General features: G+C 38.3%; 1 long non-coding RNA gene across 1 annotated transcript in view; it reads left to right on the forward strand.

The window, feature by feature from the left end:
* Positions 1-25,401, forward strand: part of LOC138933156 (uncharacterized) — a 175,401-nt gene extending 150,000 nt beyond the window's left edge. The window contains exon 3 of the long non-coding RNA XR_011446932.1: positions 25,318-25,401. This is a non-coding gene — a long non-coding RNA (uncharacterized lncRNA). The remainder of the gene's footprint in view (positions 1-25,317) is intronic.
* The last annotated feature ends 220 nt before the right edge of the window (positions 25,402-25,621 follow it).

Consider the following 25,621-nt stretch of genomic DNA (forward strand, 5'->3'; position numbering starts at 1 on the left):
GTATTATTGCACTCGATAAAAATATTCTTTTATTATTATTGTGTAATGTTTGTGTAATGTATTTTACTTTTAATTATACGTCGAGGTATAACAGGATAACATCTTTAATGCGCAATTAATAAATGCGCTGATTCATTGGATAAGCATAATGTCGGGTTACTACATCCCTTCAATGATTTCGTTTCGCGCTTCGCTTGGCGCGTCGGCCGGATTAATCGCGGTAGCTAAATGGGTTAATTTAATTTCCACCCGATAAAGACGATCTTCCTCCTGGATGTGTAAACGGATTCGTAGCGGTCCAACGGCACGATCGTAGATCACGAAATTCGCGCCGTTTGTCATGCCGTCATGGAAAATTGAGAGATCCGCGACGGTGAAATCGTCGCGATCGAAGGAGCTTTTCAGGACGGCAATTGGTCATTAGCAAGTATTACCAAGTACTTACGAGGAACAGGCGGATAATAACCAGTCATTTTAATGCATTTGGTATTATGGCGCGCCTCATTAGCAAATTGCACGAGCTGACAAAGGGGGCTGAATAAGCGTCCGAGCACGGTATCCCAACGGAGGCTAATATCATGCGAGTATTTTGGCGCCGCGCAGTTCGATTTGATCCAGCTCATAGACGAATCGAGCTAAAAGGCCCGATAACAACGGGAATCAGCGAGGTGGTGGGCTAAAGCGGCTGTTGCCATGGAGTATTACGACATCGCCAAACCCATCAAACGAAATGCTTCAAAGCTACCATTAAGCCACAGGGTCCCGTTGAAAGCGAAGAGGAGAGAGTGCCTCGGAGGAGGGGAGGGGTGGGGTGGAGGGATGTCGAGAAGGGGTAAAAATCCTCTAGGGTTCGACAGAGTCGGACAAAGCTCTAGCTCGTTGGATATTATAAAAGCTTCGAGCCACGGACTGTCGCCGTTTCAGTTTGCGGTTATAATCGAAAAATCGATGGATGTTCGCGAACTGAAAACGGTGGCACGTGATAACGAGAAATCTCGGTTTCGGCCAACTAATTAAAATTTATCGCTAATTGGCCGACGTTTCGAACCGAGTTATTATTAGCCGACTCCGCGCTGATAGTATAATTCGCATTTTCGATTAATTTTACGAGGTTTACAATTCTCAGGCTCGACTGACTCACTCACTCTACTTTTATCCATGTTCTTTTCATCCCGCTGTAAACATCATTTTCTTTTATAAATGCAGTCGATCGATGTTTCTCGATTCGATTACGTAACGTTGGTGTGTTTCTTTCGATTACGAAGTTAATATAATTCCAAGAGGAAATGGATAACCGACCGTAAGCTCTATTTCCGGACGCGTTGCGAACCGGTGCTCGGATCTCTGTGTATTTAGATCGTCGACTAGTCACGCTTCGCTAGTCCGACGCATGCAATTAGTAATTGTAATAGGTGATTTCCACGGGTGCAGGCAGTTCAGGCGCGGCTGATTACTTACCATTAATATTGCATTCACGAATTAATTAATGACACAGCTCGCCGCCGTTCGCTATCGTATAGCGCGACGTAGTCCGAGGCTGCTGGCAATCGCAGTCGGTGACGTTCGCGATTCTCGACCGGCACGGACGAGGCTTTCTATCCTGCGGAGCCGCCGTGCATCGATGTGTCTGAAATCAATCGCACAATGGCATAGCCCATCCGCGTTGATCCGTCGTTGATTCCGCGCTCCCTGTCACGCTGGCATATGGTATATACACGCGAACGCACACACACATCGCATACCGACGATATTCTCTTTGCCTTTCCGCGAGTGACTCCGCGCTTCACGATACCGGGAAACCAGTCGATAGACACGCAAATTAACTCGGTTTAACGCAATGATAATCAGCTCAATACGGTAATTGCGGAGTGCAATCTGCTGTCAGCGAGTCACGACAGCCGTTGATATACGACATTTAATGAACGTATCCGTCCGAATAGCCGACGCAATCGTTTATCGACTCGACGGCAATCGATACCCGCGCGCGACGTATTTATTAGGCGACGTGAAACTTTTTATTTTGCCCCGGCGAGCAGCTCTAGTGCTGGCTTTTACGCGGCCGTAATCAATCACAAGGGGAGACGATGCCATGTGTCCGGTTGATCGTCATTAGTTTAATGCGCTGCTCTCGTCCGCGTCAGAATTTCGATCGCGTAGAGACTTTAGTGATGGAGTGCGTTTAAATACCTTAAGACAAGCACGGTACGAAAATTATGTTGCACTTAATTTCTGCACATATTTACTATTGCAATTTTACTGATATTATAAAAATGCCGGATGAATGATATGGTTCGAAAGGCTCGTCTTTGTTTATCAAACTTGCGCACAGTACGATTTAGTTTGTTAAATTTATGTACGTCGTAAAGCACGATGAAAAAATTATAATGTGTATAACGACGTGTGTTTAATCTCTCCGTTTAAGGTATCCCTAATATTATCATCTTTTATGTCATTTAATGAAAGTTAGTAGAGGCGTTCGCGAGACGTCAAATCATATCCGATCATGTTCGAACCGCGCTTCTGTACCCGTGGATTATGTTCTACGGCACGAAACTCACAAATACCTGGCGATGACAGGCGGTAACACTTGCGCGAGATGACAGCCTTTGACCGCCGCTACGCACAACCCTTGCCTTCGAGCCAGCTTGGTAGTATCGCCGTACAACACCCGTTATAACAGGACCTTTCCAGGGACGCCGTCGTTTCCGTTCGTCTGACCAGTGGCCACTCCATTGTGCGTGACCTTTGTATTCGGCAAAGTAGCACAGCCTTTGAGCATGTTCGGCACTTTGCGCGACCCACTGTAGACGAGTCAGCGTTGTTAATCCATTGGCAGTCTTCAAAGGAACGTCGCCGCGCTTTTGCTCGCGGACAGACGTTTTCCGATTTTTATTTGCGCGAAGAGAGGGTAGTCATCCAATATTGTGCAAAAACGCAAGATTGTTCCAAGTAAGAATATCGTGTATTAGAAATAACTAATCGAATTAATGAGAAGATACATTTTTAATAAGATTATTCAATTAATTATATTATATTTAACGCGTTTATCTATTTAAAATATTCGACAACAGAATTTATCGAGTGGAAACTCAGCTCGCAAATTTCCTTCGAGGAAAACAAAGAGAGATACTTGGCGGTATATTCCAAGCTGACTCATTTCGTACATGGCGGATAATGACACGCTCATTGTCTCGAGGAAATGACATTTCTTATCTCGGTCGATTCGACGTCGCCATGGCAAATGTGACCAGCTTTCCTTCTCTTTCCGCGCTTCTTATATAAAACCCACGAGAAAGCATCGTACATGTTTTCGAGCCAGTTACGATGACCGTCTAAAGGAAATTAATTTTAGAAAGAAAGTCTGCTTAATGAAAGCGTTCGTTAATTAAATCGTGGTAATCTCTCATTTATTCGCTATATCAAATATTATCCGCTATATCATATTCGGAATGGTTTCCTTTCATCTTTTTCTCCTCCCATCCCATTCTCGAATTTTGTGCAGTCGCGCGAAATTGATGCGGCACGACGCCCACCATCATATTAAACTGCCAAACCCAAACTGCAGAAAATTATAATAAAAGCTCTTCGCCAAACGATATGTAGGTCATTCGTGGCTTTCTTCTATTTCGACGGAATTTACAACGTATTTGGGAAATTTCTCTTGTTCTAGACTTTTGGAGCGCAAAATTAAATTTTGAAGGCGAATTTTAACACTTCGATTATCCTTACAAGACATACAAAGCACGATTTGACTTACCAACAGCAACTTGCAATTTAATCGTTCTTTGCATATTGATGAAGCAAGTTTTCTCTTATCATTGGAAAAGAGTTCTTTTGTCAGCTATATATCATGAATATCAATAAACTCATTTCTCCAATTATATTCATAGTTTTATAAATTGCATTTCTATGAGAGATGATAAAATTTTTCGCTAATAAAAAACTGGGCATAAAGAACTTTTTTTTTTCCCCTAATTGTTTCATAATTGTATCTTTAACGTCCAAAGAACAGATGATAATTTAACTACGGAAACATTGTACCTTTCTCTTGATAACGAGTAGGAAGAATTATATGCTATATACTAGAATTCCGCGCCAGATATAAATTTCCTAGCATGCAAACATTTTTTGTAATTCCTCGTGGGCATTTAACACGCAATTCGTTAAAGTGTCTTGAAAAGGGGAAAATATAAAGGATGATGCATTCTATTTATTCCAAAAATATGTAACGAGCAAGATCCGACGCTTTTTTCGAACGAAATATATAAAACAGCGTACGGTTGGAAAATATAAAGCGCAAAATGTGTATATATTTATGACCTGCCAGTATGTAATGCTGCAATAAAATTGCGCATATTCTTACTGCATCAATTTGATTCACAAAATTATCATAGCTAATATATATTAGCAGACAAAATTAGCAAATATTAGCAAAATACAGAAATATTGCCAATTTAATTTTACAGTTACATATTTTACTATATGAGAAAACAAAACAGAAAATATTCAGTAAAGGCAAAAAAACATTTATAAAGAAATTAGATTAATATACCCAGATTATATTGTGTATAATTATAAATATATAATAGATCTATATATAATAGATGTGATCTTAGCTAAATATGCATATATATACGCTAATATATTTTTTTTTATATTGACACTCGTTATTCTAAAAGTAAAATTAAAAAATTATTGGTCGAGTATGAAATGACAAGTAGATACGGCCGCTTTGAGTAGAAACGACAAAAGAATTGCCAACATATGGTCAACGATGACCGCTGTGTCTGACCGCAGCACAACGCTTTTCGCTAATATCTCGCGTTGACGACGACCGGGCTGAAATATTCGGGCACACACGTGAACCAAAGTGGGTCTGGTCGAGATATAATTACAAACGTAATTCGTAAAAAGCTTCTCGCAAAATGTTACCATGGCAGAACCGCTATTGTCTCGGCGTACCTCTTATTTTCGACTCGACTTACCTCGCCGTTTTTCCCGTCCTGGCGAGGTCGCGGCCATCCTTGGAAGATATAATACAATACAAGCGTGTGCTTTTGCGCCACCGGGCACCGCAATCCCCCGTTAGTCTAGTCTTCGTCTTTGTCTCGCGTCCTTTCCCTCGACGATAGTCGCACGGAACGGTACACGCGTACAGGAAAAGCGGGGATAGCTTTAGAAAGGATGGGGATTGCAGGATCGCGCGGAAGAAGTTAATACCTTTACAATCCACCTGGGGATTTTTACGTCGGACAATTTATTAGCGAAATTAGGGAAATTAGCGGGCACCGCTGTTCGGTCTGTATGCGCGGACAGTTTCTTGTATCTTTTTTTTTTACCGTTCTCCTTTTTTTCAATTTATATACCCCGGAGATTATATGAAGTCTCTTGAATAAACGTACAGTCGATTTTATGAGAGAATTCTGTAGAAATTCATAAGCGCACGTTTAATTACACTTTGATCAACTTGCCGAATTCCTCACAACGGAACAACTTGATGTTAAAGTTGATTTTTTTTTTTTTTTTTTTTATAATCCATGTTGCTTTATATTTTGTAATAGCTGTCGATGCTAGGAAATGAAAAAATGTAAAGAGAGAAAAGCTATTTTTATAATTCAACGTGGCTTATTTATATCAATATATTTCACGTGCGGATTTGTTAAATACTTAGTAGATAAATATGATAAAAACTTATCAGTATGTCCAAATATTTTTTAAAATAATATTTATATATAGTTATTAACAATTATTTAACTAAATATATTATTTTGACAAAATATACGATTTTTGTATATTTTCAGTTAGTTAGTACACCGCCGGACGCGAATGCCTATGTAAAGAGATGAAAATTATTGCGTTTTATCAGACAGGATTTTCATACATAACGATATATATTTCAGAAAAATATAAAACTTAATTTAAGTACGTGCTTTTTATATTATGCACTTTTAACGTATGTCCGTATGTATGAAACTCGTGTGGAAACTTTTTTTTATCACCATACATTTTATTACGAGCATAATTGATTCCGGGCGAATACGAACGTCATACTCTCGTAATTAATATTTGGCGTATACTTTAAAGGATGAGGATACTCGTATGAGCATACGTGAGTCTTGTTTGACAATTAGCGCGATTAAATATCCCTTTTTAATTCACGTACAGTTTGTACAGTCCGAAAGACACCCCTTTGTCCGGTTCTTTGTCATTACATTAATGCGATATCCCTTTGAATTATTTTTCTTCACGCTACACCGTTTTTTATCTACGTATTTTCTCGCCAAAATTAAATATACATTTGAATGAATATACTTTTCCTTATGATCCATCAGCTGTATAATATATATCAAGTTTCGAGATTTATTTAACCATATGATGTAACAAGTAATTTTAACACCTAACCACATACAAATTTTGTGCTCCGAATACATTGTTTCTCTGTTTACAAGTTGCAGTTTTCGTCTCGGCGCACTGCATTACTACCTTACTTCACGGCTTAATTTTCAGCGTAGACAGTTTCGAAGTGCAACTTTGCGCGATTCTGTGCGTAATCCAGCAAGTTCATCAGCGTCTCGAAAAGCAAATACCAATCTTCGATAGTAAAAGATTAATCCTTTAGACTTTGAAAGCGCTATTTATTTTAATTAACAATGTTAATTAAGGGAAACAGTATATACGATCGATATCATTAACACGTCTTAATTAATGAGCCTATTATTTTTCTCGTCGAATTTATTAACGACGAATGTTTTTCGAGCAGGATTTGATGCACTTAGCTACTTTATATGCATAAATCATTCCATCGCGAATTATTTATCCTTAGAGGCTTGTAGAGAATATGTGCCATTAATAAACATAATTTATGTAACCGCATTAATCAGACGACTTTTAAAATAATTAAATCTGGACAACGCCTCTAAACAAGAGTGATGCACTCTCGTATGTCATCCTAGCATATGTCACAACTATTCCCACAGACTTGTAAATAAATAAATTAGTAGTTAACCATGACATGTTACGGTATCCAATAGGAAAATACACGAGTTGACGGACACGGGACGAAGGGCGACATGTATAGCAAACAAACGAATAGATGGGTGAAGGAAACGATAGATTGCAGAGCTCGCTCGATCGTGTATAAATAGAGCTTGCACTGAATGTCAATTATACATATATAAATCTTTGAATCTGAGCGCAACGGTGATATAAATTACGATACAAAATAATAAAAAAAATGTGAAACTTAATTAACTCACGTTATAATATTGTCGTCATTTACGCATATAAATAACAGCGCTGAGATTTACAAATATAATTGAATATCTCCTCTAACATGTCGAGGAATACTACGCGAGAAAAACGTAACGATAAATTCTTATACATCTGTTTTTCGAGAATTTCTTTGGTCGATGCTACGCGTGGTAATACGTTTATTTCGTTTTGCCCTCGCTAGTTCGCGTTATGCAAAATTCTCGTGAGAAATGAGATCTTTCTTGGGGCGACTTCACGTAGACGAAACGAGCAGACTCGTTCCGTCTCTCGGTTTCGAAGAATGGCGTGACGCAAATGTTCATCATTGCAGCCGCATGGAGGGAAAAAAATGTGGGCGGAATCCTCCTCTTTTTGGCCGCGACAGCGGGGACCGTTTGCATTAATTTGAATGGGAATTGCGGTGATGTCTCTCCCCCTGCCGCCCCCCGACCCCCCTTTCAGAATCTCTCTTCCTGGCGTTTTCTCCTTCTTGAACAACTCACCACTTTTCGCTCTTTGTTATCCCGAGTAGCTTTCCTTATTTCCCGCAGCTCCCACCGCTTATTTGCGGCTTGTGCCATCGTAGATGACGATCTCACCTTGTCCTCACGCAAATTACGAATAAACGTCGACCACTTATTTGCCGCGACAGAAAGCAGCCGCGCTTATCATGGAAAGCGCTCGAGAATTAATAATTTCCGGTGTAGAATATTTTAAATCTTTCCTTAGAAAATGCAATCTTCCGATTACGCCGTGATATCAAATTCGATTTTATTTTAATGCACTTTTTATCCAACTTGTATATTTACATATTTTCAAATTGCTCTCTAGTTTGACATTAAGCTGTTTTAATGCAAAGAGATAGGTCGTAAAATGAAATTGTGCTTAGATGTGACATTTGTAAACGCGCCAACGCTACCATTTATCATTCGGTCGAAGATGGAGTTCACTTTTATCATCAATCAAACGACACGGACCGTCGCTAAAACTGCGTAACGTTTCGATGGCCTTGACAGATTTGCTTTTACGAATTTCTACCGTCCACTTGTCTACTCGTCTCAGCTAACGAATCGCTCGTCCCGAGTAAAACTGCATAAAACCATGGAGGTCTCCGCCAGACCGAGTCGCGAGAACGATCAATCACGACACTTAGAAGCGCTCTCACGCCCAATACAGGCGCGCGAGGACCCGGAGAAATTCACCGAGAAACGAGACACGGGGAATCCGGGAACGGAATGCCGCCGGTTACCGCCAGTTCATCCGTATTCAAAAGCGCATAATTTTTCGCACCGTTCATGCCGGCGAAATGAGCCGGACCATTAATTAAAGGTCTCGCTCGAGACGAGGAATAAGAGAGAGAGAGAGAGAGAGAGAGAGAGAGAGAGAGAGAGAGAGAGTCGAGGAACGGAAAGTCATAGAGGGCAACAGATCGGGTGGGGCGCGCGTGGGCTAGGGGGTTACGAGAACGGGTAATGGGAGCGTGTCGTCAGTGCCAGCAGCATATTCCGCTAAATCAAAAGCAGCCCCCCTATATTATTCCTCATACGCGAAGGAGGGAAGTGCGCAGGGTAGAGTGCGGCACTTTGGCGGTAGGGTCCGTGAAAGGATGGGGATAGGACCATGGACCAGTTGCTGCATGAATGCGGAGGAGATAGGGGGATGGGCGAGGGGCAGCGATGATTTAATGGCCTGGATAGCCTACGTGGACAGGTGACCCGCAAGTTCCACGCAGACTGTCCTGCGTCCGTCAACTACCCTTGATTTAGAACGGGACAGTCAGACGGACGGCTCGTTCGCCCACAGAGCAGAGCCCCGCGATCTGGTACAACATGATCGTAAAGCCGGCACGACAGCGTCCATCGTGCATATCTTTTGCCTTGATGCCTGCTATCGGTCGGTGACAACTGGCTGAATCGGCGCGACGAGCTGATGAAACACCAAATCATTTTGCGCGGTTCCCGATGTCCCGGTAAACTTTCGTCAGAATTGCGAAAAGCATTGTACGATTGTAGGTCAACGTAGATCGATAAAAAAGAAAGAGATATTTACAAAATTTATTTTGTTATCTTTATGTTTCGTAAAGTATATTTCGATAATAAACAAGCAGCGCTTTTTGCATTTTATATTACTCTTATTAAAATCTTTTTTATATTATTTTTATTTTATATTATAATTTCTTTCAATATTTAATTTTATTTTATTTTGCGTAGATAATTATTTTTTTATGAATGATTTTTCTTATCTTTATGTAATTACGAGTATAAGATATTTAATTAATGAACACGTGTGAAGCGATTTACTCGCGACCGATGGATTAATGGTCGAAAAGCTGCTTGTTTTCCAAAATTTGATTAAATTTCGCTCGTACAGACTGCCTTCGAGAGGAATCGATTTTGCAGTTCTTGCGAAGGGGAGCGCCTTGAGTTTGCATAAAATATTCTACCCGCGGGAAAAAGAAGAAGCGAGCAAAACGCGCGTAGGTTCCACCTTTAAGCTGATTCCAGCGGAGAGCCGTGATTCACGGTTGAGCAATCTAATATGTGTCGGAAAGTTTCTGATATCTGTCTCGTTCATAAAGAGTGCCCCCATATATGTAGATGTATTAAGCGACGTTAGCGTCTGTCCGACTAAATGGAAAAGTAGAAATTGCTACGATGCAATTGCAAAGAGTTTAAAGGCGGAGAAAGTTAAAAGCATGTTAAATCCGAGAAAGTAACATACTAGAAAAACGAAATGTGCAATGTTACATTTTTAATCTAAAGATATGTAAAGATGTTTACGAGACATTATTTCTGATTACAGTAGCGTATTCTGTTTCATCGCTTAATTTTACAAAGACATTATTTTATAATCTACAAATTTATTAAGTTTTAAATCGCGCATTTTATAATATCGTTTTTCACCAATCTCAAATATTGATATCGAGATTATAAATGCTAGGATGATCGAGAAACACAACTCAATTTTTCCGATTTAAAAGCCGTAAGCAAGATTTGTTCGTAAAATTAAAAAGAATCGTAAGATTATGCGTTACAAGAATTATAGATCGCCGCCAAAAAATCTGCAAGGTAACAGAGAGTTAATTAGTGTCTCGTCTCGAAGGCACTTGTTATGAAAAAATAAATGAAGGTAAGCGAAGTGAAACTGCACGCGGAGATGAGAGAAAGAGTGGTCGATAGTTTTGTTACAATAATGTATAATCATAGATCACTCTAACCATATAAATGTGAATTCTATGGCGCGAAAAGACGGCAGGTGAAGCAAATATGCGAAGGAGAGAGAAAGGCGGGTAAAAAAACGAGTCGAGAGACGAATCGAGGAGAAAAAAGAGGCGAGCGAAGGGGGGCATGCGAGAAAGATGGGGCGCATCGTGGCAGGCATTAATGAACGCTCTAATTAAAACACAGGCTAATGAGAATATATTAGGATGACGGTGCCTGTTTTGCACGCACGTGGTTTCGCAACGTGAGGGCCTTCGCTCACTCGCTTCATTTCGCGCGCACACGAGACTTCTTTTACTTCGATTGGGGATTATTGTGCGGGCACGTAGGTCGATCGATATGCGAGTATGCTGGAAAAATCTGTCAGCGGATAGAGGGAAGGACGAGGGATGTAAAAATTGCGTTCCAAGTTTTCTTCGCGCGCGGCTCCTCCCCTTTACCGCTTAACCTTGCGCAGGGTGCGTAGCTACGGCGGATAAATAATTTATCGATCGCCCGGTATATCGCTTTATACCAGCGCAAAAGAACAATTTCGGTTGTCGATAAATAAATGTCCGTCGCATCATTCTTTATTTGTCGGCGGATAGATCATGAATATGTCCGTTTTGCATTATTCATAATCCAGACATCGATCTTCCGGTCCAGCGACGCGGCGTGACGTTGACCGTTTTAATGTTGGCTAAAATTTTAAAGTAAGAATATCGATACCGCGGGCTATTATTAAAAAGATAATGAGACGAATATTTTATATACCCGTATCTCTCCGCATTATTTCGTTGAATATTTATATGAATTTAATATACGAATCTCGCCTTTGCGAAATATACTTATCAAGTTTATATAAAACTCATTATGAGAAATTTTTTAAAATAGACGTAGTACGTTTTCAAAACAATTTTTATCTACCAGCTTTATTATCATGCGTAATTGGTTTGCTTTGAATTGGTCCAATCGCGGACTATGATGCTCATCATGTTCGCATAAACTACAATCTGATATACGCGCAACCGCGAATCAAGATAATTAGAACACGATGTAACCAGGTCGTGTCCACAGAGTGGTAAAGTGCGTTCGAAACGTGATGATGGTTTTAATGGTTCACGAAATGACGTTGCAGCCTCACTGATGCAAATATATATATATATATATATATATATATATATATATATATATTATCTACTCATAGCAACCGTAATATTATTCAATATGTTATCGGTCAATTAATTGCATAAAAATGTAAAATGATAATACGTTGATGAGAAACGTCAAATGTGATTATCGCTTGTATCTAAGCTTGTATGATTTTGTCGCGCTTTTTTCATATGATTGGCCGTCATTTTTCCTCTAGATAAAAAAACGGGAAAAAAAAATTAGAAATTTTTTCTCGTAAACACACGTTATATGCGTGTTCTCCTTTCTCGAAGGCGACGAAATTCTTGCAATCGGGCATAAATATGCGACCGACAAATATGCTTGCTCTTTCACTAGAAATATTTTAAGATTTGGTGAAAATTTATAACAAATGCGCGCAAGATCTATTGAATTTTAGATGCTCTTATTCGGAGCGCGGTCTCGAAATTCGAGAGAAAGGATGTTTCGACGCTTGGAACAAACAGACTCTCGCGCCGCATCGACTGTTTATTCCGCTCCGACGGATCTTCTTTTCGTAATGAAGTCACGGAGAGAGAGAAAGCCAAAAGTCTCGATCTGCTTGACTCGAGTATCGCGAACCGGACGAACGGGCGTCCCGCCGTTCGGCGACAACTCTACCACTTTTGGATGCACTCCGGTGAACGGCTCGTAAACAATACAAGGCAACCGCGTCAAACAAATATAGCCTCGGGTTTTACGGGCGACACCCGCGGCGCTTATCGCGCTTTACTGCCGTACGAAAAGTTGCTTTACGGCGCGAACGCGCCACCACTCTCATCGGCTCGGTGGAGATGTTGCGAGATGATCGGCAATAAGGTAGAGAAAGGCCGATAAGGATCAGGCACCTGCGGTATACTCCGCTTATTGGCTCGATGTAGTCCGGCAACTTTGTCGTCGCTTATCGCGACGTTCTCTCGCCTTCTCTTCTACTTTGTTGGTTCGTTCTTTGCTCGCAAGACATTTAACACGATCTTCCTCATTCTCGTAACGCTACGATGTAATCTCGCATAATGGTAGCCATACTTTCGGCCGATGTCATCTTCGGATTGAGAAACAGATTTCAATTACCGGTTAAGACAGTATTAAATATCTTTTCGTCGATTTTGCGCGTACTGTTTGCCCGTCTCTTGCACGAATCTCTTAACATCGATCATGTTAGGGATTATAAAGCGATAGGGAATATATGACTAACAGTAAGAAATACGAAAGAGAGATTATATATATTGTACGTGTCGCTTCTCTTGTGCCACTTAATCCGTCTTGAGCATCTCGCGGCAACACATTTGTCCGTTCTGTACTGTTGTAGATTGTGACGTGAGTTTAGTTGATTTCTTTTAATCTATCTTTTTACGGAGAACTTGCCGCTTCAAAGATGTCGTTGTAGGAAGGAATTTAGTGAACTGGCGAGAATCAGAGAGAGAGAGATGCAAGTTGATAAAGAAGAGTCTTGTCTGACGGAGTAATCCCAATTACAGGAGACTTCCACTCGGTCGAGTCACAGAGATCACAGGTGGGGTCGAAGTTTCGGTTCCCCTTTGAAAAGATCACCGGTACTGCTTCATTCCGACCAGGACGTTTTTCTCCTTTGTGGATATTTTCTTCTCGGATGTGCGCGTTTGTCGACATCCAAAGGAATAAAACCTAATACGCGTTGCAAGCCGAGACAAAGACACTTCCGAGAGGGAAGATTTAATTAGTCTGGACGTCTGTCGGGTTTTGCAGTTCCCGTCGTCTCTAATATTTATTTGTATATACGATTTACCTTATATATATTTATTTATTTGGTAGTTAGAAATAATTATGAAATATTAGACATGTTTCAAGCAGCTACGACGTAAATCATATTTTTACGTTTATTTAAAAAGATTTTGTCTCAAAATAAAATTCATAGTTGACTTTTTACCGCGGGATATATTATAAATAGGTATGTATGCGTGCCATTTCAGCACTGCGGTTATCTCGGAGCGACAACAAGAAGCTCTCCTAAAAGGGAAACGCGTTGGACACGAGAGCAAAAAGTTCGCAATGACGCTACCCGCAATTCCTTTCATAACATTGTATTCTGTACATCTACCTTTACATGCATTTTGCGTAGCAGAGCACTTTTAAATTTCTTCAACTTTCCGTTTCTCTTTAGCTGTTTATCGTTTTATGTATCTCGCATGCCTGCCATCATATATTTTTATTCTTGTATTACTTATGGATGTCTATGACAACAACATTATAAAATCTAAACAAAGATCTTCAAAACTATAGAAACCGATCATCGGTATGCTCGCATCAATGTTGCATCGCATCGGTTTTATTTCTCGACCGAGTTTTGAACATGTCATCCTGTTGCGACATGTAATCGTAAAAGGATATTGAAGTTTCTGGTACTGTAATCCGAAACTTTCGACGAGAAGTAAGATTCTACTTTTACAATACTGTCTCAGCAAACACACAACTGTTCGCTTCTTTATTTCTTCTGTATATAAACCGACATCTAAAATAAACGATCCTTCTTAGAAAGATAATCTACAAATCAATAATCAAATCAAACTAATGATGCTTTCATAAATTTCTCATATTTTTCTAATATTATATATATATATATATATATATATATATATATATATATATATATATATTGTATAATATCATTTTATTTTTATAATAATTATTCGGATCGAACTGCTTGTCGGAGCAGAGCGTACTTTCATTGAGCATTGTCCAGTAATGTTCAATGAGATACAATTCTATTCCGTCGACATCGAAAGTACGATTCTCAATGACAATAATAAGGAAATGCACGCTCCATATATGAGCTATGTTTTGGGTACTTAGCTTCCCCTTCAGGATAAACCTTTCAGGTACTGAGCCCTCTCACCAACGTCAAGGTGTACCCATTGAGAGGGTTATATTATATAATAATTTTATAATATAATGAAATTTATAATTTATTTTAAAATTAGGAGATTAAATCGCCTTTTTCTCCCTTGACGAAAAGACATGCGATATAAATGTTTTATAAAATCGACATCACGAGGATCAATTAATTCACTGTTTTAATTATAAAATAAATTACAAAGATATATTATATATATAAAATTATATAATGTAAATTTCAAATGCTTGAAATGTGTCCAACGCATCAGAAATTAATTATTAGTCGCTCGATCGATTGTTGTTCGCGAAGCGAAATTATATTCGGAAACGAGAAATATATATAAGAATTGTGTTAGGAGGATAATTATCGCTTCAATCTCTATTTTAAATGAATAAATTGCGCTAAATATTCAATTTGATAAATAACTGCCGTCTTGAAATACGTTTACGTATCTTTAATTAATGGAGTTAATTATTTGATACATGTTAATTATTATAACCAAGTCACTCTTCAACGTCAAAGTGTACTCGTTAAAAGAATTTCATCGGTAAAAATACGACGATACAATATAAATATATTTTAGGAAAAATAGCACGCCGAGCATCCCGGTCTGGGTAACTATGAAATATTCTCTTAATTGTAAAATAAAAATTAATAATTACTAAAATTAATTAATATATATAAATCATAAAATTATATAATATAAATGCTAAAAAAATAAAACTTCTGCTGTGTTCGCAGATTGTATTAGCGAATTCGATAACGGTCGGTCGTAATCGCGAAACAATCCTTCAAAGCTTTCCGACAACAGGAGCATGCGGTCCGTCGATAGTACGCCATGTGCAACGATGTCCTGAAAGAGATGGCGTTCAATGTGCATTTAAATGGATGAGAGAAGCGTAGACGGTCGGTGTGGATAAAACGGCTGGATGGAGAGGTAGGAGGGCGAGGATAGGGATGAGGATGGAGAACTCTCGCGTCGGTGCCGGATAGAGGCACCGCGCGTCCAAACTTGGTTGAATAAGCTAATGCAATCAAACGGCCGAAAGCGCTACTTACAACTTTGCCAGCTCGCGCTTTGCAGAGGCAAAAGGGACGACGGACTAGGGAGACATGGGTAGCGAGAAGGTGGAAAGGGATAAGGGGAACGAAAACGGTGCTCTTTCGGTTAGGTGGAGTCGCCGACGAAGGCAGCAATGGAAGCTGGGGGTCGTGTCGAGTGCGATGTTATCATCTGGAAATATCCTCTCTTTCTTGGATTGCGATTCTCTAACTTTTGAATTCACTCGTGAATTAGAGAGAATTCGTATGACTACCGCGATCTTTTTTGCGCGGCCAAACTCGGTCAGTTTCGCTTGATATCACTAGGGAACGATTTTAGAATTTGATTGCACAAATGTTGTCATATAAATGACTACGTCGTATAGTCTATTTAAATTTGTTTAACATTTTGCTCTATTTTATTTGCTTTATTTAATAAACTTTGGTACTTTTATACAACCATTTTTTAATAATTAGCATGCGCTAATCAAATTTGACAGACATTAAACACAAAAATGAACAATTGAGTTTGCTGATGTTAAAAAAAAATTATTTTCCTTGCAGAAGAATGTACATGTTAGTCATGGTCAATTTAACGCACATTTGTCAGTAAAATTTAATATTTTCATATTTGCTAGTTAAGTGATTGATGTAATACATTCACTTAATAATCCGTTCTCTCTGATTTATCTCCTGCCAAAATAGCGATATACACACACATACACATACACACACACACACACACCATAATGTATATTTCTATTAGATTCCATTAACTAATCGGTAATCTCATTCGATTACAGAATTATGTTGTTGTGCACTTTCGAGATGCTACGTAGGAATGGGTATCGAACTTGCCACATATGCATGGTTGACACGATATATGGACGATGATTCATCGCTCTGGCATGTCGATACTAATTATTTGCAGATAAAACTCATTATTCAGGTGTGATTAATGACGGATCACGGATCGATCTCTGGAATTTCACCTTCTCGCCCTGCATGGCATGAAACCGGTTGCGTTATCGAGAGAAAGCGCGCATTCGTTATCATTTATATAAAATAAAAAAATTACCATTTGCAAAAAAAAAAGGAGGGGGGGGGGGAAACAACGGTAACATCGAGACAAAAGGTTTGATTTTACTTTAATGTAACAAATTTGGTTGATCAATGATGTCATTGCTATTTTCTCTGAAACATATATTTTAACATACAAATTTTTTTAAACAATTTTTAAAAAAGTGAATTTATTTTATCATAGGCATAATATTACTACAAATCTAATATTATTTTTTAATTGAATCCGCTTTTTTTCCTCTCTTTTTTTCTCTCTCTTGTTTTATACTTTCTTACAATGTAAATTATTTTATTATAATACATATTTAAAACTGAACAGCGAAGTTTTAAAAGAGAAGTTAGTAGCTAAAAAAGCGTCTTGCAAATATAAAAGAGTACGTCTCCGAAATTAACATATTATAAATATAAATTATTTTTTATTACGATACATATCTAAAACTAGACAGCGAAGTTTTTAGCTTATAAAATTTATAATCCTTCGCCGCTATACCTTTTGCAATTAGTTTTGTGCGTGGGAATTACTTAAAATCTATTTAAAAATGAGTCGAATTCTCTTTTTATTAATGTAGATTTTAATTTGCGGCGTACTGCACATTTTTATCGAGTTGTTGAACAAAAATGAAACGGGATCGAGAAAATGAAATGTATAAATTTGTTGTATTGACATAGTATATTATTGTTAAACGATCATCTAGTTTAGCAAGGCGCGTATGCGGGACAGGGTTATGTAAAAGAATAATACGTTGGGTCCCGTAATCCTGGAACAAATTGAGGCAATAATTTTAAATCAAACGCGGAAGCTCCAGGAATAATTTATCGTGCATACTGTTGCGGCGTACGCTAATCACAAGCCCCCAATCCTAGCACACGCTCAACGGAAGCCGGATGTTTTTAAATGTCCTGTACAAATTTTATTAACACTTTCCACCACGCCCGATTCGTAAAGCTGTAAGTCTCAGGGCAATAAATCACTCTGCGCTAACGAGCATGAATTGGAAACCTGCGTAGATTAGATTTTCCTGAAATTTTTTACAATGGCGCATCGAATTATTTTTCACAAAGCTTTTATTTACCGTAATAAAAATAATTTGAAATTTTTAATTCGTGTTTGCGTTATATTAATTGTACAAATGTGTATATATATATATTGTATGTATGTAAAATATACACAAAAGTGGGCAAATGTGTTTTTTCAGTGTGATGCAAGCTTGGAATCTCCATTTCCTTTAGTTATGAGTTTACGCGAAAATTGATACGCATTCCGTAGCATTCTATTTTAGAGAACGAAATAATCGTAGGACGTGAGAATGTCTCAAATGCGGCATTTCGTCGCCTTATTAAATTGAAAATAGAAATATATATAATTCTGGCTCATCCACAAACCGGATATCTTTCAACTTTATAAGATTTTTCATAGTGGAATTAAATAACTGTAATATATAAATCAATGTCACTTTAAGAACCAATGTTCGAGAAATATTTTTAATCTTAATATCTTATATTCCTTCGAAACTTATCTTTTTTTATAGAAAATGTATATATTATTTAGATTGTCTTTTATTATTAAAAATAATTACGATGCAAAATGTATAATATATAATAAAAAACAAGTAGAGAAAGAAACCAATTAATATATAATCGCATAAATTATACAAATTGATATATAATTGCAATAATCCTTTTTTGATTCAATGATAAATGGTATACTTGCAGCTTCGACAGGCGTTTCAAAGGGACGCTTCCTTGAAAGCCAAAAGAGGAAGTTCTCATAATACCCGGCGATAAATATTTGTCTTGAGCTTATGCCAAAAGTGTGTGGTGGTGTTGTCCCTCTCCTTACCTCGCGTGCGAAGTCACCGCGTTAAGAAAACGCCATGGATCCTCACGAAAAGGGAAGCACAGAAAAGGATGCTTTCTCTGCTATTTCTCTCTCTCTCTCTCTCTCTCTCTCTCTCTCGGCGACACAGTAATTGTTTTCGCAGCTAATTGTTTAAAAGCTTGGCAAACCCACGAGGAATTACGCGGAAGCAAGAGCGGAGACAATCCCCGAGTCAATATTGAATTATGAATTTATTAGCTTCCACTCTACGTCCTCTTGCCGATAGCGCGTGAGAGAGGTCGGAGGTCTTCGTATAGATACCAGTGAAAGAAGATGAGAAGAGAAAGTAACAAGGACTTTCTGCTTCCACCCCTTCCCTCTCTCTTATAGAGATCTTCAAAACGTGCAGACAGTAATTTTATCGAGTACGCTGTGACGATACCTTCGATTGACTAATCGTTCCTTTTGCTCTTTGTTTTAATGATTTTCTCTCTTCGCAATCTTTTTTTTCTTCTCTTATTATCACGCACATGCTTTATCTTATTTAGCTTTTTCGATGTTTGTTTGTTTGTTATATAACAAAATAAATTTATATGCTATTACAATAAGACAAATTGATAATGCGCAATGAAAATATTATTTGCTAAGTAGATAACGTAGAAAAATATTGCACCTAATGGTTAGAAGAATACATGTGATTAATGGAAATATTTTCGGAATTTATATTCTTGTGTGTATGTGTATGTGTATGTGTATGTGCAGTCAGAAAAGCTCATCGTTGGGCTATCTAACGAGCGAAAGAACGCGAGAATTTTTTTAGTTCGGAAAAGAGCAGAAAATGAGTCAGAATGAAGTAGAGGGTGGACGAACGACGAGGGCGAATTTCCATTTTTATTTGCATTTGGACGATTTGCGATTCGATTTAAGCCCCCTTCTCCACCTCCCGTTTCTCCGAATGTACTGGTGGCTCGATAGAGTGGGCGTACATCGTGATTCACATTTATTCCTCAGGTGAATTGAATTACGAATAGAGGGATTCATCAGATTTAGGTCACACTGTGTGTAAATGCATATGAAAACGTACGAAAGATGAATGACTTTAATATCAGACTTCATCGATTTTATTTTATTTAATCATTATTTTTTTTATATTTCCACATTTTCTTATTCTGCCAGCTAGATTGATTATATATTATTACTTAGTATATTAAAAGAAGCGTATAAAGAACTTTTGAGATTAGACTACAAGTAAGATAGAATTATATTTTTGTAAAAAAAAAAAAAAAAAACATGCATGCCGTATTATGTAACATGTAACGTTTAGAAAAGCAAAGTTATTTTGTATGTGCATACATATATGAGAAAGAGGTAGAATAGTGAAGATCAAGTAAACGATGGAACAAGATGGAATAGCTCGAATGAAAGGACATGACAAATGATGCCTTAGAGGTTCACGTACTATTATGTAAATTTCACTAGAGTCTTTGTATTACGGTAGTCCCTCGCGTGAGGATCCTGCGAGACTCGTTATTAGCCGTCAGATTTTTTCATCTCTCATGCCTATCCCGTTTTAGGTGTTAGAAAGATATCATCGCAAGCGAGATGAAAGGAATCGATTGTAGCTTTAAAAATAAATGATTACTTTCAGTTATTGATGTGGGAAGACTTTAGATGTAGTAATATAATATCTAAATATGATTTAATAAGAAATCAATTGAAGAGATAATATTTAAAAGACAATATTAAATAAATTAAAATTCTATCAATATGTGTAAAATGTATTATTAATTAATTTTCTCAGCAAATATAATTATATTTATGCTACTTCGTTAAATATATTGCAATGAAAAATTGAAAGAGCCGTCACATTATTTTACTCTGACATATCGCTTATAATAATTACATTTTAAACCATCAGTCTCGATATATATTGCCAATTACATTATTTTGATCATTGTGCGAATTTAGATATGCGTCGGTCATTTATTGAGCCGAGCAAACGTCGTCTTTTCTTATTTGGTTCCTATAAGCCTGCAAATTTTATGGCAAAATTGCAACGGATGTTTAAACGCACGCCCGAGGCGCATGATATCCTAGAGCTGGGCACTGAAATGGGAGTCTGTCGTCATCGAGATTAGGTATATGACGGGAGGAAAATCTAAGTACGGGATTTCCTTCTCTCGTCTTTCCCGCGGGGCTTGGCATAACAGTAAACTGACTTGAATCTTTGTCCGCTATCCCGCGGGAGAAGATTTCGTGGTAAAGGCGGGACAGTCTTCTGTTGACCTCGCAAATACCGATACTCCTTCGAGAGCGACGACGCTACGGCTCACATTCTTGCCGACATATCGACTGCGTGCGGAGACATACTCATAAAAAATGATATCGTCATGCGCGAATTGAGTAAATCTCTTTTCGGATTTATTTTATGGTCGTTATTCTTACGTTTGACTGAATATTAGAGTTTATGTAAAAATAGTGTCTCGCGTCGCGCGGCGATTAATGCGATGGAATCAATTATTTATTTGTCTTTTGATTCGCTTTATATGACACGTTTCCGATGATATTTGGAAAGAGTGGAATAAAAATATATGACATGTTAAATAGTTTAATTGGATTATAAAAAGTTCTATATCGTTTATTAGGTCATTAGATATTTATTGCTATCGCGAGTAGATATATTTTAAAATGGTTATTCTGTAACTTAAGTATATTAAAATTATCATTTCATATATACTATATGAAATTATATAATTCAATTCGTATAAATATTTCCCACGTTTAATATCACGTATTTCATTTTGTGCGATATATTGAGTACAACGACAAATTTAAATAAAAACCAGACCAGCGATTCTTCAAGCTCTTGAATAATCGATTGCGGTCTCTCTGCACTGTCGCATTACGAAATACCTTCTTATACGGTAAAAATAGAGTCAGTCGTAATAGTATTTAAATATCACCTACACCCTACACATACGCAATATCATAAGATGAAATCTTTACGTTTTTCACCGTCGCGAGAAATTGGTTACATAATTACCTTGAAAGGAAAAAAAAAGGGAAAAAAAAAAAGAAAGAGAAAGAGATTTCACACTTTTGCTCCGCTGTACTTTCAAGAAAGAAGAAAAATATTCGGTTAGCAATAAGATGCTATTTTGTCAAATAAAATATTTTGAAACGAGATGTTATTAACGAAAGAAGAAAAATTTTCGAAATATAAGAGAATTTTATACTTTGAAAAATTTAAGAAATTCGACTATCTTTGCCGATGCTATACGAAAAATCCTGGCGACGCCCATAGTAGGATGTCCCCCGTGAGAAATAAGGTCCACAACTATAACCGCGGTGGCGTATGAATAAATTCATGGCGGAGTCGGCTATATAGTGGTAAAGCGCGCGGGGCGGGGTAGGGGGGAGGGATAGAGAGAACGGTGGGCTAATCCAAAACAATGGAATGCGGCGGACGGGCGGGCTAAGCGAATTAATCTTTCACGTTGCCGGATGCACAATGGGCCAACGAAGTTACATGATAATTACGCGTGGGATTCGTTATTGTGTATAATTTCGACCGGTCGACGGTTTCGGGAACGTAGCCTCCGCGCAAATCCGCGCGCATTCCCCCGAGAGAGAAACGTCTGCTCTTAACGCGCGCGCGTTCCACCTTTGTGGCGCGACGTTCCTTTTGTAACGACGACGACGACGACGACGGGGTAAGAGGTTTTTTCGACCTTTTTCTTCTTCCTCGCGCGGAAATGCGTTGAAGGTGTAGCGGGTGCGCGCTGAAAAATGGCGCGGTAGGAACGCTGGAATAGCCGCCGTTTCTCTTGTCGCGAGACGGCGACGTTTGCGACCGTCGAGATATTCTGTAGAATTGCAATTTCAATTTGTACAACGTCGAGCGGATACCCCAAGTGCCCAGATCCTAACTGCGTGCGTTGAATACCCCATTCGCGGTAGCCATGGTAAATATCTTCCCCCTTGTATTAACGGAGTCCGCCCTAGAAGCCCCTTTTCACACTTTTGCGACTTCTAGCCTGTTGAAACGCTATGGGAAACATTTGTTGGGATTCTGCGGAAAACGTTCGGAAAACTAACTAATTATTTTCATTATTTACAATAAAAAATTTTTTATCAAGAATTACGCACATTCGTGTCATAGATATTTTTTCTCCCTTATCTCTCTCATTTCTTTATACATTATAGCTCTTAACAGTACATGTTAACAGTATATGTTTATATTTAAAAATAAGATAAAACAAGCATGTGACATAATGAGAGATGGAGAGAAAAATTCTGACGCGAGGGGATTGGTCTTTCAGTATTAACCCGAAATCCTGACGCCTCGACTGTCTATCGACGGCAGAAACGAGATGACGGTCTCTTCTTTGACAGCGCGTGTATGTCCTTCCACGGAGCCCAATGCCCCTGCGACGACCGCACGAGAGATCAACGAATTGATGTACTTTAAATAACACGATTCCCTCCCGCGATAATGGTGATCTACTTTCGGGCAGGAGAGCTCGCCAAACAACGGGGCGAGCTCGTGTCGAGGAGTATTCAGTCGGAGAACGATAAGACCGCCTTGCGTCTCCCAAAACGGAAATTGGACCTGAGTCACCCGTTGACGGCGCGTCAAAAGCTCGTCCGGAACGTAGATACGTTTTGCTTGTGTCAAAATTCTGCGCATTCGTGCCCGTCGCAACTCGATACGCAATCCGTTTTTGTATCTCCGAAAAACGATTCCGGCACTACGGCAAATCCCTATTCAATTCAGACAGTATTCGTATACTCGGCGACGAGCCAGAGCGAACCATCGATCCATCGATGTTATGACATGACATTTCTCTGGGTCCAAGACTCAAATGTCAGTTATGCTTAACGAAATTACGTGAAACGTATTTCTTGTTTAATCTCCATTATAAAAAGCTCCGTTTTTAACGTTGCATTATACCAAATTGATTTATATCTTCTATGAATAGCAAAGCTGTCTTTCGTGAATTGTATTGCGATCTGTGACGAGATTAAACCCGTGCGAATTCGTTTCGCGTAACGTGTAACGTTCCGGCGTATCGGTGACACAGATCTTGGCTGCTTCGGTGATCGCATTACAAACGTTTAATGTAAATTACGCGTATCCAATTACACTCTTGGCGTAGTTCCACTAGCATATGGTTTGTTGAATTTATTAACCTGGCGTAATCTTTCACGCAACCAGAAACACATGAATTTATCAACGATACGACAATGCGACAACATGTCGTACGCAAGATATTTTAAGTACAATTTTCCACAAACAGAAGCCGACTTTGACCGATAATATGAGTGCTTGGCGAATAAATAATGTTATATACGCGTCACGAACATTTCAGCATTTTACGCTTCGCTGAAATTGTATACGGTGTCGCGGCGTCATCTGCTTCTACAACAGTAATTACATTTCGCGATTGCACTTGAACGTATTCGAAATCAAGCTTCATATTTATGCAACAGACCAACAAGCAGATAGTATTATCATGCACGTTCCGTCTGCACTTTCGATTTTGCAAAATTATTTTTTATAAAAAATATAATACATTGGAGATTATATATCGTATGTGTTAGTCGCGTGAAAAATTATCAAATTTATATATCGATGAAATAGTTCTCACTACTATCAAAGTCAGAAATTTTACTCTTGGCTACGGAAATATTGCTGAACAATATTTATCGTAAAGAGACGATTTATATTTCGTATATATTGTTACGGAATCTCTTAGTCAATAATATAGCCGAGCTTTAGCCGGCTTTTACACGGCCTTGTATACCGGTGCTGTAAAAATGACGCGATTGAATTTCAAATCGCGGGTCGCCGATCCGAATTTTTCGCGGACGTTTCATCTGATATTTAAAAAAGCCTCGCTTACGTGGATGTAGATCACTACGCTATAATCTCTCAACTTTCGAAGCGACATGCAGAGCGGAGGTGATCGATCGGCGCGAAACGGTGTAAATTTCAGACTAGCTGACTCCGTCGAAAATGTGAAATTTTTTCCTCAATTTTCATCCAATACGACGATATATCGATATCGATTGTATTATACGGATAACACGATGGTCTTCGAAAATATCACCTTCGAAATAAAATAGATCGAAAGCAATACTATATGCAGAAAATGATGGGAACGCGTACTATCTTGCAAGGGATGATCAAAAAACTCCACTAAAATCCTCGCTAATGTCGCGTGGACCGAGCATGTAGCATTACAGCTGGTACGAACTTGTAAGACGTATTCGTACGTGACAAATGGCACCGAATTTTCGTCGATAACTGTAGTTTTGGCTGACCTACTTTCGGTTAAGCACTCCTCGATAATGGATTCAATTATCAGGAATATGAGCATTCGCCGTTGTTCTAGAATAATGAAATTTGTATAGAATGTACAAGGTACGCTACAATTGGCGGCATGTCGCAGTTAAGCAAATATGCAAATTTCTATTTTGGAATGTTCGTTTCTTGTGCAAGAAAATTCATTTCGTCGTATTTCAGTTTCATGCGCGAATCATTATCTTCCCGAATAGATATTGTATTTTTCACCGGGATAGTCATCGTAAAACCTTTGTTTTTGGATTCCTGCTGGAATCATCCGGTTTTGTCGAAGAGAAAAGAAATGGCTGCACGAAACCGCTATAGAGAACCACCAAATGAATACGAATGATTGTATTACAAATGTAAATTCGCTATTTATCGTGGCAGGAGCTGTGGGTGCAATCGATTTAACTTCCATTTCTTCGAATAATGTTATAACTAGAAGCAAGAAAAAGAATTTTATATAAACAATTTACTTTTATTTATTTACTCTTATCTAAAAAAATAATTATAATCTTTTTCTCGTTTATTTCAGGTAAGTAACTACATTATCTTCATGGATGCAGACATGAAATGCGAGACCCAAGTTTGTAAGTAAATATTGTTGATAAAACTTTATGCGATTGTATTTTATAAAAGACGGTTTTAACTTTTTTTTTTTTTGTGGAGACACTTATACATGACATACTGCTATTTATGTTATTTCAATACATTTAATTATTGAAGGCGAATTGCAAAAAAGATGCTTTGTGATTCATATACTTTAAGAATTATCGAAAATATTTAATTTGTCCCAAAAACGAATTTTTCTCTAGAATTTTGCTCGTTTCGGTCGCGTC

The sequence above is a fragment of the Polyergus mexicanus genome, unplaced genomic scaffold (genome assembly GCF_030449975.1).
Source record: "Polyergus mexicanus isolate NDT 795.1 unplaced genomic scaffold, iyPolMexi1.0 SCAF_5, whole genome shotgun sequence".
In the NCBI taxonomy this organism is placed as follows: Eukaryota; Metazoa; Arthropoda; class Insecta; order Hymenoptera; family Formicidae; genus Polyergus; species Polyergus mexicanus.